This window comes from Lolium perenne, chromosome 5 (genome assembly GCF_019359855.2).
Source record: "Lolium perenne isolate Kyuss_39 chromosome 5, Kyuss_2.0, whole genome shotgun sequence".
NCBI lineage: Eukaryota > Viridiplantae > Streptophyta > Magnoliopsida > Poales > Poaceae > Lolium > Lolium perenne.
Window position 1 is genome coordinate 46,835,744 of NC_067248.2, and position 15,175 is coordinate 46,850,918.

The window sequence follows — 15,175 nt, forward strand, 5'->3', positions numbered from 1 at the left end:
GCCAAAGACATGCATGAAGCAATTGCCCGTCTGTGTGGACAGAATGTGAACAAGATCAAGAACACTCGCTTTGTCTACTACCCAAGACATGACCCCATGGGAAGGCCAATAACCATGCCACCGCACCCGGAGATGAACTACTATGTTGCATGCCTGGACTTCCTGCTGCACAAGACCCGCAAGGAGTTGGACAAAGCCCGCGCCTTTCGCCAAGCACATTACCCATGAAGACGAAGAATTTACCATTCCGGATGAAGAGTTATATTACTAGAACACTCGCGTAGGTGTGAGTTGTATCTGTCCCCTTGTATCGTAGAGCGATGAATGGTTCTTAAAACCAACGGTGTGTTAGCTTTGTAATGTGTGATGTTTGGTATGAATGAAAAAGTGTTGTTGGTTTTACCCCCTCAACACTACTCAAGTTTCGAAACTTTTTGAACTTTAACTCAAACAAACCATAGAAATTTCCCTCTTATCTTATCATCTACCTCAATATTCAGATGGCCCCACCAATCCGCAGCACCAACCAGGATGCAATGATGCAGATGCTGCAGATGATGATGGCAGATCGAGAAGCCGAGAGAGCTAAATGACAAGCCAATACCGCCGCACTGCAGCAGATAGCTCAGAACAATCAAGACCATGGAAACCACGATCACCCTGGATCGAAGCTGAAGAATTTCCAGAACACTAATCCCCCAATGTTTAGCAAGACAGAAGAACCCCTAGATGCTGATGACTGGCTCCAGACAATGGAGAACAACCTAGAAGTTGCGGGAGTAGAACCCGCGGAGAAAGTACTGTTCGCCACCCACTACCTGTCAGGACCTGCCAGAGCCTGGTGGACTAGTGCCCGAGCAATGAATGCAGGACAAATGATGACTTGGGCAGATTTCAAGCTCAAGTTCAGAAAATACTATGTGCCCCAAGGACTGATCAAGAAGATGAGAGACGAGTTCCGCGAACTCAAGCAAGGAAGAATGTCTGTGGTGGAATACCGTGACAGATTCCTCACTCTGTCAAGGTACGCCTCAGATGAGACCGACACCAATCAGAAGAGGAAAGAAAGATTTCTGAACGGACTGCATGACGAGATGCAAACTGTGTTAGTGAACATTCTGTTCGCTGACCTAGAAGCCCTTGTGGACTCAGCCATACAAATGGAAGGGAAGATGCACTAAGCCAACGAGAACCGCAAGCGAAGAATGATGCACCAGAATGGACCTAGCCATGCCCAGAAGTACCGCAGCAATTCATCTGGAGGATTTGCCCCAAGATACAACAAGCCCCCTGCTCAGACATACCGCCCCAACTACACCAACAACAAGGAAGGACACCTGAAGCCCGGAGGCAACAACAACAACCACCCCAATGGTAGAAACAACAACCCCAATACTGCCCCAAGGACTGGGAGCAATGCTACCCCTATTGTCCCAAAGGACAAGTCAACTGTGACTTGTTATGAATGTGGAACTGTGGGTCACTACTCCAATGAGTGCACAAAGAGGATTGCCAAAACTGCCCACACTACCGCTGCACCTGCCCAGCAGCAGCGCCGCTTCGTAGCCAGAAGGAACCAGAACAACCGCAACGGCCGTCTCTAGCACCTGAGTGCCACCGAAGCCCAGGAAGCACCCCAGGCCATGCCAAGTATGTTTTCCTGTTAACTCATCTGCCCAATCTCTCTTAGGAACCTAACTTTTCTTAAATCTTGGGACGAGATTTGTTTAAGGGGGAAGGGTTTGTAACATCCCAAATTTTCAAACAAAGAAGAAAATGAATTTCCTTTTTCCAAAAATGAGAACCAACAAAAACTTTTATTACATCATGTGCTATGCATAGTGCTCATACTTAATTCTTGTGCAATTTCCATGATGATTGTTGGTATGCTTATCAAATGTGCTAAAACCCTAAACCATCATGAATGTGATCAAAGAGAAGAAAAGAAGAAGAATAGAAAAATGCACACCACCTCACATATGTGGCACATAGCCATAATGGCAAATCTTGACCTATGCCCTCCTAATTTACCCAAATGGTTTGAAACCATTACTAAACCTAATCTAACCCTAAATGGACCCTAAATCATGCCCAAATGAAGCAAGTGAAACAAAATAGAAGAAAAAGGAAATAAGAATATCACCTCATATGTGCTTATGGCCATTTTTGTGAATCTTTAAACTAGGCCATTTTGAATTGTTTCAATGGTTTGGAAATGTTACTAAACTAATAAGAATCACTTTTGAATCAAGAAAACCCAAATCAAATCAAAAGAAAAATCAAATTCAAGTGACATGTGATAATGGTCACTTGTGCCATTTATATCATCTTACTCACTTTGAGCCCTTGTATTAAGAGATTTCTAAACTAAATATTCTCAACTCTTTGCACCTCATCCAAGACCTCATCAAGTTGAACACGTTTGATATTGACCACTTTGACTAGTTCCTTCTCTATTTCTTAATATAAGGATACAAAGTGGTGACATTGAATCAGATTCTAGATTATGCATATTTTGGATTTTCACAAATCAATTCCATTTTGCACCCCACCACCACCAACATGTGCCAAATCATATATGAATCACACCCATAAAAGGATTTGGCAAAATTCAAAAACTTTTCTCTTTCGGCCATTACATCAACCACCTTATGTGCACAATCTCACCTACTCCACACACACTAAAACCTGGTGAGTTTTAGCCTCAACCATCTTGCTCATGTCATCTTTTCTACTCTCCTTAGTCCCCTGGACAAAACCTAGCACTTTGCACCACTGTACCTAGTACAATGTTGACAAAAATCCACACCATGCCGGCCACATGACACACACATGCTCACCTCCTCTCCTCTCACGTCTGGATGACCACACCATGTCCTTGCGCTTGCCCTGACCTTGCTGATCACGACCGTGCACGCTCTAACCACATGAGAAGCTGGCATTGGCCAGAACGCCCGCGCCCAGTGACACCTAGAGCGCGCCAGGACGTGCCACTGGACGCGATCGTGCGCATCGTTGCCCCACCGTACTTGATCATCCCTCGCCCTCTTCTCTCACCTGCTCACTCACCACACCACCAGGAAGCTCATAGACATAGCCAATGGACCGCGCTCGCCCTGTAGACGACGACATCATCAACGACCTCCGCCGGTACCCGCGCCAGTACGTGACGTCGCCTGAGCCACTCCGTCCACCCCTATCCTCGCCATGGCACGCGTTAGGTCCGCGGTGACATCACCAACACGACGCGCCCCTTACCTTGCCCCTTCGCCGCCCGTAGCGCCATCGCCACCATGACCTGCTCCGCACCCCCACGGCACCCTCGCGCCGCTATAAAAGGAGAGCTCCCTGGCCTCCATTCTGCACACTATCTTGCTCCCCTCTCACCTCTAGTCCTCCTCGACCCCTTCCCCTCTTCGATTACCCACCAGCTCGCCGGAATTTAGCCGGAGACCGTCGCTCCCGTGGCCAGATTGAGACGGAGATTGCGACCACCTCAGCACCACCTGCGACCACCACCTGCTTCGCCACCCTCGACAACGTCGCCGCGTACCCTCGCCGATGACCGCCGACCACCGGTGAGCTCGCCGGATGATACGTCCAATTTGCATCACTATTTTGTATCATAATTTGCTGTTATTCATTGATATATTTCATATTGGGGCACAATACTTATGTTATTTCATCTATTTTGCATGTTTCATCATCATTGGAGGATCAAGCACCGGAGCCAGGATTCTGCTGGAAAAAGCACCGTCAGAACACAATATTTCGGAAGACCAACTGTGGAAGGGAATTTCACGTAAATTCCTATTTTTCCAAATAACGGAGGTAGCCAGAAGGGGAAGAAGAGAGGGGCCACTGTGGGCCCAGACCATAGGGCGGCGCGGCCCAGGGCCTGGCCGCGCCACCCTATGCTCTGGGGGGCCCACGACCCTTTTCGCCTCCTTTTCTTCGCGTACTCCTTCGTCCCGAAAACCTAAGCCACAGAGGGATCCTCACGAAGGGTTACAGCCGCCTCTGCGGGGCGGAGAACACCAGAGAGAAAAGAGCTCTCCGGCGGGCAGGAATCCGCCGGGGAAATTCCCTCCCGGAGGGGGAAATCGACGCCATCGCCATCGTCATCGAGCGGGACATCATCTCCATCATCATCATCATCATCTCCACCATCTACACCGCCATCACCACCGCTGCACCTCGTCATCGCTGTAGCAATTCGGGTTAAATCTTGATTGTTTGATAGGGGAAACTCTCCCGGTGTTATTCTATACTTGTTGTAGATGCTATTGAGTGAAACCATTGAACCAAGGTTTATGTTCAGATTGTTATTCATCATCATATCACCTCTGATTGTATTCCATATGATGTCTCGTGAGTAGTTCGTTTAGTTCTTGAGGACATGGGTGAAGTCTAAATGCTAGTAGTGAATTATGGTTGAGTAATATTCAATGTTATGATATTTAAGTTGTGGTGTCATTCTTCTAGTGGTGTCGTGTGAACGTCGACTACACGACACTTCACCATTTATGGGCCTAGGGGAGTGCATCTTGTATTCGGTTGCTAATTGCGGGTTGCCGGAGTGACAAACCTAAGCCCCCGTTAGTATATCGATGCGGAGGGATTGCAGATCTCGTAGTTTAAGGCTGTGGTTAGATTTATCTTAATTACTTTCTTGTAGTTGCGGATGCTTGCAAGGGGTATAATCACAAGTATGTATTAGTCCTAGGAAGGGCGGTGCATTAGCATAGGTTCACCCACACAACACTTATCAAAACAATGAAGATTAATCAGCTGTATGTAGCGAAAGCACTAGACTAAAATCCCCGTGTGTCCTCAGGAACGTTTGGTCATTATAAGTAATCAAACCGGCTTGTCCTTTGTGCTAAAAAGGATTGGGCCACTCGCTGCAATTATTTCTCTCGCATTTTATTTACTTGTACTTTATTTATCTGCAATATCAAAACCCCTTGAATACTTGTCTGTGAGCATTTACAGTGAAACCTTCATCGAAACTGCTTGTCAACACCTTCTGCTCCTCGTTGGGTTCGACACTCTTATTTATCGAAAGTACTACGATACACCCCCTATACTTGTGGGTCATCAAGACTATTTTCTGGCGCCGTTGCCGGGGAGTGAAGCGCTATTGGTAAGTGGAATTGGTAAGGAAATTTACTGTTTGTGCTGATTTTATTTCTGCCTGCTGCTATAAATCATTATGGAGAGATCTTCTCTTCAATTTCTATTTGGGAAATCTACTACTACTGCAACGGTAGTTGATGAAGCGCCAGGTGAGGAAGTAGTACCATATAAAATACCTATGAAAATTATTGAACGTGTTATGGATAACCGCTATGAAGGGGATGGAACTGTCCATCCTGGTGATCATTTGCTGTTTTTGCATGAATTATGCGGGTTATTCAAATGTGCAGGTATTTCTATGAATGAAGTTAGAAAGAAACTATTCACTATATCGCTGTCTGGTAAAGCGGCGCACTGGTATAAATTGCTGAAGAATGGTGATTCTATTGATTGGGAGGACATTGTGCCTTTATTCTATTCCAAATTTTATCCTCCAAGTGAAATTCACAAAGATCGGAACCGCATATATAATTTTTGGCCTCATGATGGAGAGAGTATCGCCCAAGCTTGGGGGAGATTGAAGTCTTTAATGCTCAAATGCCCCATTCATGAGCTTCCTGGTAATGTTATTATTGATAATTTCTATGCAAGACTTTCTTTTCAAGACAAGACCTTGCTGGATACTTCTTGTTCTGGATCATTTACACGCAACAAAGAAGAGTTTAAAAGGGACCTTCTTGATCGGATCCAAGAAAATACTGAAGGATGGGAGAATGATAAAGATAGAGAATCAGGTATAATTTATGATTATAAATGCATTGAAGCTTTTATGGATACTGATAAATTTCGTAATATGAGTGCTACATATGGTCTTGATTCCCAAGTTGTTGCAAATCTTTATAGAGCTTTTGCCTCTCATTATGAACTGCCTAAGAAGAATTTTGATAAGTATCATGAACCGTATAAAGATAAAATTGATTCATCTGTAAACAAATGTGTAGTGGTTGAAACTGTTGATAATGTTATTCCTGAAGCTTATATTGAAAAAACTCCTTTCCCTGCTAAAATGAAGGAGTACTCTGTCATATCTAGTGCAGTTAATAAAAGTGAAAAGAAACCTAAAGAACCTGAAGAACAAATTAAAATTGAACCTGCTGTTGCTATAGTTAAAGATCTTGTGACTGAAAATGTGGAGGATGGCCATATTATTTTCTGTGAAGATGCTTCTAATATTGTTTCACATCCCAATAAATCCAAACAAGTTAGTGTTCCTATGCTATCTGTTAGAATTGGTGATCATTGCTATTATGGTTTATGTGATATTGGTGCAAGTGTTAGTGCTATTCCTTATGAACTTTACACGGAGATTATGCACGAAATTGGTTCTTGTGAACTTGAAGATATTGATGTGGTTATTCATCTGGCTAATAGAGAAACTATTTCTCCGATTGGTATTGTTCGAGATGTGGAAGTTCTATGTGGTAAGATTAAATATCCTGCTGACTTTTTGGTACTTGGTTCTGCTGCTAGTGATCATTGTCCTATCATTTTTGGTAGACCTTTTCTAAATACTTGTGGAGCTATTATAGATTGTAAGAAAGAGAAAATTTTGACTAGATTTGCTGGTGAACCTTATGAATTTAACTTTTCTAAATTTACCAAAACTCCTTATAAAACTGACTTGCCTAGTAATGATTTTAAAATGGAGCAGTGTGCATCTATTGTTCTTGTTCCTAATAACCCTTTGCAGCAACATTTGGAGAATAGTGAAAGTGAAGCTTTTAGGAAAGAAAGAGATGAGCTTGAGGAAATTTTTCGTCGCCAACCTATTCTCAAGCATGATTTACCGGTGGAAGATTTGGGTACAACACCGCCACCAAAGGAAGATCCTGTTTTTGATCTAAAGCCTTTACCTGATAATCTTAAATATGCTCATATTGATGATAAGAAAATATATCCTGTTATTATTAGTTCTAAGCTTTCAGAAATTGAGGAAGAAAGGTTATTGGAAATATTGAAGAAACACCGAGGAGCTATTGGCTATACTCTTGATGATTTGAAAGGGATTTCTCCTTCTATTTGCCAACATGCTATTAATATGGAAGAAGATGCAAAGCCTGTTGTTGAACATCAACGTCGTCTAATTCCGAAGATGAAGGAAGTGGTAAGAAACGAGGTATTAAAACTCCTTGAAGCTGGTATTATATATCCTATTGCTGATAGTAGATGGGTTAGTCCTGTTCATTGTGTTCCTAAGAAAGGAGGAATGACTGTTGTGCCTAATGATAATGATGAGCTTATTCCTCAAAGAATAGTTGTAGGTTATAGAATGTGCATTGATTTTCGAAAAGTTAATAAAGTTACTAAGAAAGATCATTACCCTTTACCCTTTATTGATCAAATGTTAGAGAGGTTGTCTAAAAATACTCATTTTTGCTTTCTTGATGGTTATTCTGGGTTTTCACAAATTGCTGTTAAAGCTAAGGATCAAGAGAAAACCACTTTTACTTGTCCTTATGGAACTTATGCTTACAGGCGTATGCCTTTTGGTTTATGTAATGCTCCTGCTACTTTTCAAAGATGCATGTCTGCTATTTTTCATGGTTTTTGCGAAAGTATTGTAGAGGTGTTCATGGATGATTTTTCTGTCTATGGGAATTCTTTTGATAATTGCCTGCGAAACCTCGATAAAGTTTTGCAGAGATGTGAAGAAACTAACCTTGTTCTTAATTGGGAGAAATGCCACTTTATGGTTAATGAAGGAATTGTATTGGGACATAAAATTTCTGAGAGAGGTATTGAAGTTGATAGAGCTAAAGTTGAAGCAATTGAGAAGATGCCCTATCCGAGGGATGTTAAAGGTATTCGTAGTGTTCTTGGTCATGCTGGGTTTTATAGGAGATTTATTAAAGATTTCTCTAAAATTTCAAAGCCTCTTACTAATCTTCTTCAAAAAGATGTACCTTTTGTTTTTGATGATGATTGTAAGGAAGCTTTTGAAACTCTAAAGAAAGCCTTAACAACTGCTCCTGTAGTTGAACCTCCTGATTGGAATTTGCCTTTTGAAATTATGTGTGATGCTAGTGATTTTCTTTGTAGGCGCTGTTCTTGGACAGCGGGTAGATAAAAAGTTAAATGTTATTCATTATGCTAGTAAGACTCTTGATGCTGCTCAAAGGAATTATGCTACAACTGAAAAAGAATTGTTAGCTGTAGTCTTTGCTTGTGATAAGTTTAGACCCTATATTGTTGATTCAAAAGTTACAATTCATACTGATCATGCTGCAATTAGATACCTTATGACAAAGAAAGATGCTAAGCCAAGGCTTATTAGATGGGTACTTCTGTTGCAAGAATTTGATTTACATATTATAGATAGGAAAGGTGCTGATAATCCTGCTATTGATAATTTGTCTAGATTGGAAAATATTGCTTATGATCCCTGTTCCTGTTAATGATAGTTTTCCAAATGAACAATTGGCTGTAATAAAGGTGAGCTCGAGAGAGCCCTTGGTATGCAGATTATGCTAACTTTATTGTTTCGAAGTATTTGCCTCCAACCTTTTCAGCTCAGCAACGGAGGAAATTCTTTTATGACTTGAGGCATTATTTTTGGGATGACCCACACTTATATAAAGAAGGAGTGGATGGTATTATGCGAAGATGTGTTCCTGAATATGAACAACAGGAGATATTGAATAAATGTCATGGAAGTGTTTATGGAGGACATCACGCTGGAGATAGAACCGCGCAGAAGGTTCTACAATCAGGTTTTTATTGGCCAACACTCTTCAAAGATGCAAGGAAATTTATTTTATCTTGTGATGAATGTCAAAGAGTTGGTAATATCTCTAGACGCAATGAAATGCCTATGAATTATACTCTTGTTATTGAACCATTCGATTGTTGGGGATTCGACTTCATGGGACCTTTCCCTTCTTCAGACGGTAACACTCATATACTTGTCGCTGTTGATTATGTTACTAAATGGGTAGAAGCTATACCTACAAAAAGTGCTGATGGTGAGACCTCTATAAAAATGCTTGTAGATATTATATTTCCTAGATTTGGAGTACCTAGATATATTATGACTGATGGAGGTTCTCATTTCATTCATGGAGGTTTTAGAAAAACTCTTGCTAAGTATGGTATTAATCATAGAATTGCTTCTGCTTATCACCCTCAAACTAGCGGTCAAGTAGAATTATCAAATAGAGAGATTAAAGCTATTTTAGGTAAGACTGTTAATAAATCTAGAAAGAATTGGCCTAGCAAATTGAAAGAAGCATTATGGGCTTATAGAACTGCTTATAAAAATCCTATGGGAATGTCACCTTATAAAATGGTTTATGGAAAAGCTTGTCATTTACCTTTAGAACTAGAGCACAAAGCTTATTGGGCTGTTAGAGAATTAAATAAAGATCCTAAATTAGCCGGTAATAAGAGGTTGTTGCAATTAAGTTCTCTAGATGAATGGAGAAGTGAAGCTTATGAAAATGCTAAACTCTTTAAAGAAAAAGTTAAGAAGTGGCATGATAGAAGGATCATCAAAAGAGAATTTAATGTTGGAGATCAAGTTCTATTGTATCGGTCTCGTCTCAGATTCTTTGCAGGGAAATTACTCTCGAAGTGGGAAGGACCATATGTTGTTGAGGAGGTGTATCGTTCAGGAGCAATTAAAATTAGCTCTCTCCAAGGCAATGCCACACAAGTGGTGAATGGACAAAGACTCAAGCATTATATCTCGGGCGATTCTTATAATGTGGATGTTGATATTATTCAAGTGGAAACACCGGAGGCTTTCATCAAAGGACAAATTGACGATCACTTAATCGGACTTTGAATAGGTAACAGTATATGTAATAAAAAGTCCGCGTTTACCTTTCCGAACATTATTTCTGCTGTTTTTGGAAAATATGAAAAATTACGGAATCGAAACGGAGTGGAAAAGACGCGCGAGGGCGTGCCACCATAGGCCGGCGCGGGCCCCACCCTGGCCGCGCCGACCTATGGTCTGGCCGCCTCGGCGTCCCGTTTCCACTCGTTTTCGGCCTGGAACCTTCCTTTTGTCGTAAAAATATTTGCTATATAATTCCCCGGATCCCTGGAGGTCCGTAATATCGTTTGCTCGTCGTGTTTTGTTTCGAGCTGTTTTCTGCCAGATTTGTTTTGATCTAGAAGCACCATGGTCTCCAACAACAAGGACAAGGAACCTTTGAAGGAAAATATTCAAGACCCGGAGCTGAAGAAAGAAGATGCAAGAGAGGATGAGGAAGAAGTGGCTGAAGCTCCGTAGGAACGCCAACAAGCCACCGTCGCAAGTATTGGCGTGATATCAAGTCCATCCAATATCAAGAGGAGTGCACGAATCGCTACCGGAGGAGCGGTCCCACGTCATTACTTGGCTCCAAGGACATCTTCTCCGAGCCATTACAACCCTTACCGCAATCTAATCTACGATCGTCAAACTGAAAGGACCCCCAAGGTAGTGTTGCCAAGTAATTGGGATATAAATCGTTCTGACACTGCAGGAGAGAAGGAGCCTGAGGCTGAAGAGTGGGGAAATAACTCCAAGAGTTGGGACTCACCGTCGGACAGACTCCTTAACCGCGTCGAGCACAATTCAGAGATGATTCGCAATCTCATATACAGGATTGACGAGCTCCAGGAGCTTATTGAGAATCTTGTCAGGAATTCATCACCACCATCGCCGAAGGAGTAATTCATCATTGGTATTGGCATCCCCTTGGTTTGTTCCAAGCTTGGGGGAGGGCCGCGGTATCACATTATCACCACCTTTATCTTTTACTATCAAGTAGTGTCATATCATGAGTAGGGAAGTTATCATATGGAATAGTATGCAATGTGGAAGTATCTCTCTTAGTTAGTTATCTATGTATCCGTTGGTGTGAGTTATCGTTATGGAATATTAATGAGAAGTCTTATCATTTACTTTTTGCACACCTTATTTTAGCTTGCAATCTCCATTATATGATTACTCTTGACATGAGTATTGATATCACTTTGGGAGCATCGAGTAAATCTATTTGGTTTTGGCAAACTTAGCATTGGTCAATAGCAACAACATCTTGATGTTTAATAGAAGAGAGAAATACACTTAGATACATTACTCTATTATCTCTATGCTTAGTATTCTAGAGTTAAAATTGCTTGTGCTTATGAGAAAGATGCATGATTGTTTCTATCATATGTATATTTGTTTGTTTCCCTCAACCTTTATGCTTGCTATCAAACCTTGCTAGCCAAAGACCTGTATCGAGAGGGAATGCTTCTCATACATCCATAACCTTAGACCAAACCTATGCCATTTGTGTCCACCATACCTACCTACTACATGGTATTTTCTGCCATTCCAAGTAAATACTTCATGTGCTACCTTTAAATTATTCAAATTACTACTCCTTATTTGTGTTAATGTTTTATAGCTCATGAGGAAGTATGTGGTGTTTTATCTTTCAATCTTGTTGGGCGGACTTTCACCAATGGACTAGCGGCACATCCGCTTATCCAATAATTTTGCAATAAGAGCTGGCAATGAGGTTCCCAGCCTCAATTAATAACCTTCATTAATAATTCTCTTCACATGTTTTGCTCTGATTCATCAGTAAGCAACTTAATTTTGCAATAGACACTCCTCCATGGTATGTGAATGTTGGAAGGCACCCGAGGATTCGGTTAGCCATGGATTGAGAAAGCCAAGGTTGGGGGGAGTGTCACCCATAATAAAACTAAAATACATGTGTAAACAAAAGAGAAGGGGGATGATCTACCTTGCTGGTAGAGATACCGTCCCTCATGGGAGCCGCTCTTTGAAGGTTCGTTTGGCAAGGGGGTTAGAGTACCCGCTACCATTCGTTGACAACAACAAACACCGCTCAAAATCTTACTTTTATGCTCTTTATATGATTTCAAAACTTGAAAAGCTCTAGCACATGATTTAATCCCTGCTTCCCTCTGCGAAGGGCCTATCTTTTACTTTTATGTTGAGTCAGTAAACCTATTTCCCTCTATCTCAAGCAAGCAATTGAGTTGTTGTGAACCAATCATTTATGCTATGATTCAGTTGATCATGTCTTTTATACTTTCTTGTTTAGTACCAATTTTATTTGAATGAATATGACTTTGAAGTTATCAATGATTATGAAGAGATTGTTATGCTTAAATATGAAGGCTCAGCTATAAATTCTAATATGAAAGCTTTGCTTAGAAGTACAATCCGTTAGTAGTTCTCTGACCAAGAACAAAGTTTGCCATCACCAATTATGATTTCTTATGCACCTTTACTTGTGATTTCTCTTTACTTATTTCAAGATGAGTTATATGAGGAAGTTGTTTACTAGAATGTCTTGTGTAAATGAATATGATGCTTCTTGTCCGTATTTTATTTATCGACTCTTCACTCCATAAACATGTGGTCTTGTTTATCGAGCTCAGTTTCGCTTGGGGACAAGCGAGGTCTAAGCTTGGGGGGAGTTGATACGTCCAATTTGCATCACTATTTTGTATCATAATTTGCTGTTATTCATTGATATATTTCATATTGGGGCACAATACTTATGTTATTTCATCTATTTTGCATGTTTCATCATCATTGGAGGATCAAGCACCGGAGCCAGGATTCTGCTGGAAAAAGCACCGTCAGAACACAATATTTCGGAAGACCAACTGTGGAAGGGAATTTCACGTAAATTCCTATTTTTCCAAATAACGGAGGTAGCCAGAAGGGGAAGAAGAGAGGGGGCACTGTGGGCCCAGACCATAGGGCGGCGCGGCCCAGGGCCTGGCCGCGCCACCCTATGCTCTGGGGGGCCCACGACCCTTTTCGCCTCCTTTTCTTCGCGTACTCCTTCGTCCCGAAAACCTAAGCCACAGAGGGATCCTCACGAAGGGTTACAGCCGCCTCTGCGGGGCGGAGAACACCAGAGAGAAAAGAGCTCTCCGGCGGGCAGGAATCCGCCGGGGAAATTCCCTCCCGGAGGGGGAAATCGACGCCATCGCCATCGTCATCGAGCGGGACATCATCTCCATCATCATCATCATCATCTCCACCATCTACACCGCCATCACCACCGCTGCACCTCGTCATCGCTGTAGCAATTCGGGTTAAATCTTGATTGTTTGATAGGTGAAACTCTCCCGGTGTTATTCTATACTTGTTGTAGATGCTATTGAGTGAAACCATTGAACCAAGGTTTATGTTCAGATTGTTATTCATCATCATATCACCTCTGATTGTATTCCATATGATGTCTCGTGAGTAGTTCGTTTAGTTCTTGAGGACATGGGTGAAGTCTAAATGCTAGTAGTGAATTATGGTTGAGTAATATTCAATGTTATGATATTTAAGTTGTGGTGTCATTCTTCTAGTGGTGTCGTGTGAACGTCGACTACACGACACTTCACCATTTATGGGCCTAGGGGAGTGCATCTTGTATTCGGTTGCTAATTGCGGGGTTGCCGGAGTGACAGAAACCTAAGCCCCCGTTAGTATATCGATGCAGGAGGGATTGCAGGATCTCAGAGTTTAAGGCTGTGGTTAGATTTATCTTAATTACTTTCTTGTAGTTGCGGATGCTTGCAAGGGGTATAATCACAAGTATGTATTAGTCCTAGGAAGGGCGGTGCATTAGCATAGGTTCACCCACACAACACTTATCAAAACAATGAAGATTAATCAGCTGTATGTAGCGAAAGCACTAGACTAAAATCCCCGTGTGTCCTCAGGAACGTTTGGTCATTATAAGTAATCAAACCGGCTTGTCCTTTGTGCTAAAAAGGATTGGGCCACTCGCTGCAATTATTTCTCTCGCATTTTATTTACTTGTACTTTATTTATCTGCAATATCAAAACCCCTTGAATACTTGTCTGTGAGCATTTACAGTGAAACCTTCATCGAAACTGCTTGTCAACACCTTCTGCTCCTCGTTGGGTTCGACACTCTTATTTATCGAAAGTACTACGATACACCCCCTATACTTGTGGGTCATCACCGGACCCCAACCCTCGTCGTGACCCGTAACCCCTCTCGCCGGAGTCGACGATGCACCAACACCGTCCGATCCATCTCTAATCGTGCGGCCCCCATTGCATATACCGTTTCGGCGAGTTAAGTGAGGCTGACAGTGGAGCCCACTGTCAGGCGGCCCGCGTGTGCCAGACGCACTGCTGGGCTGGCCCAACTCTTTTCTCCCTCTCTGGCCCAACTTCGTTTCCCGCCTAGGCCCAAAGTTTGAATTCAATATATTTCTTTTCAGCCAAATTGCATACTTGTGTCAAATTCAAATTTAAATAACTTCAAATCTACTAAGCCAAATTTGATGAATTTTATATCTTTGGAAAGCTTATGAAATTCTCTAAACAACTACATTGGCTTCAACCCTAGATGTGTTGTAGAATTAAAGTAGCAAAAATAAAAATGCAGAGCCTTTTTCAAATTCAAACAATTATTAAAAATCAACCATACGTGATTTTGAGTTGATTCCAACTCTCATAAATCCCATTTGATATTGTCTAATTGATTATGTAAAAATATGATAGGCTTGTTTCATATGATCATGGGCTAGATTCAAATAGTGGCTATGTGGCCATTTCTAGCTCATTTAAATTATTTCAAAACTAGTATTTAAATTCTATGAGATATAGCATCTCATTTAAATCACTTTCTCAAGTAATTCAAGGTGAGGTGATGACATTTTTCTTCATGACCCCATATGTTATTATTTGAGAATATTAAGTCATGTCTATAGTAGTATTTAAATTGCATGAGGTATAATACCTCATTTAAATCATTTTCCCCAAATGATAAATATGAAGTGTTGACCTTGGTCAACATGTACTCATACTTTATTATTTGAGGAGATTCAATCTTAACAAGATTCAATGAGAGGAAATTATTTCTCAAGAATAATAAATAGAAACCCTAATAAATATTTCAATGAGAGGAAATTATTTTCCTACCACTAAATAGAAAACCCTAGTTGTTGATTAATTAATGATTGTGATGATGATATATCATCCCTTGAGTGAGCCATTAGGGCTAAGTAGTCCCCTTAAGTATTGATTGGTGATTGTTAT

The 15,175-nt window shown here is 41.4% G+C and overlaps 1 pseudogene; it reads left to right on the plus strand.

Annotated features, from left to right (window-relative positions):
* Positions 1-3,100: 3,100 nt before the first annotated feature.
* LOC139831478 (uncharacterized) overlaps positions 3,101-15,175 on the plus strand; it is a 176,415-nt pseudogene continuing 164,340 nt past the window's right edge.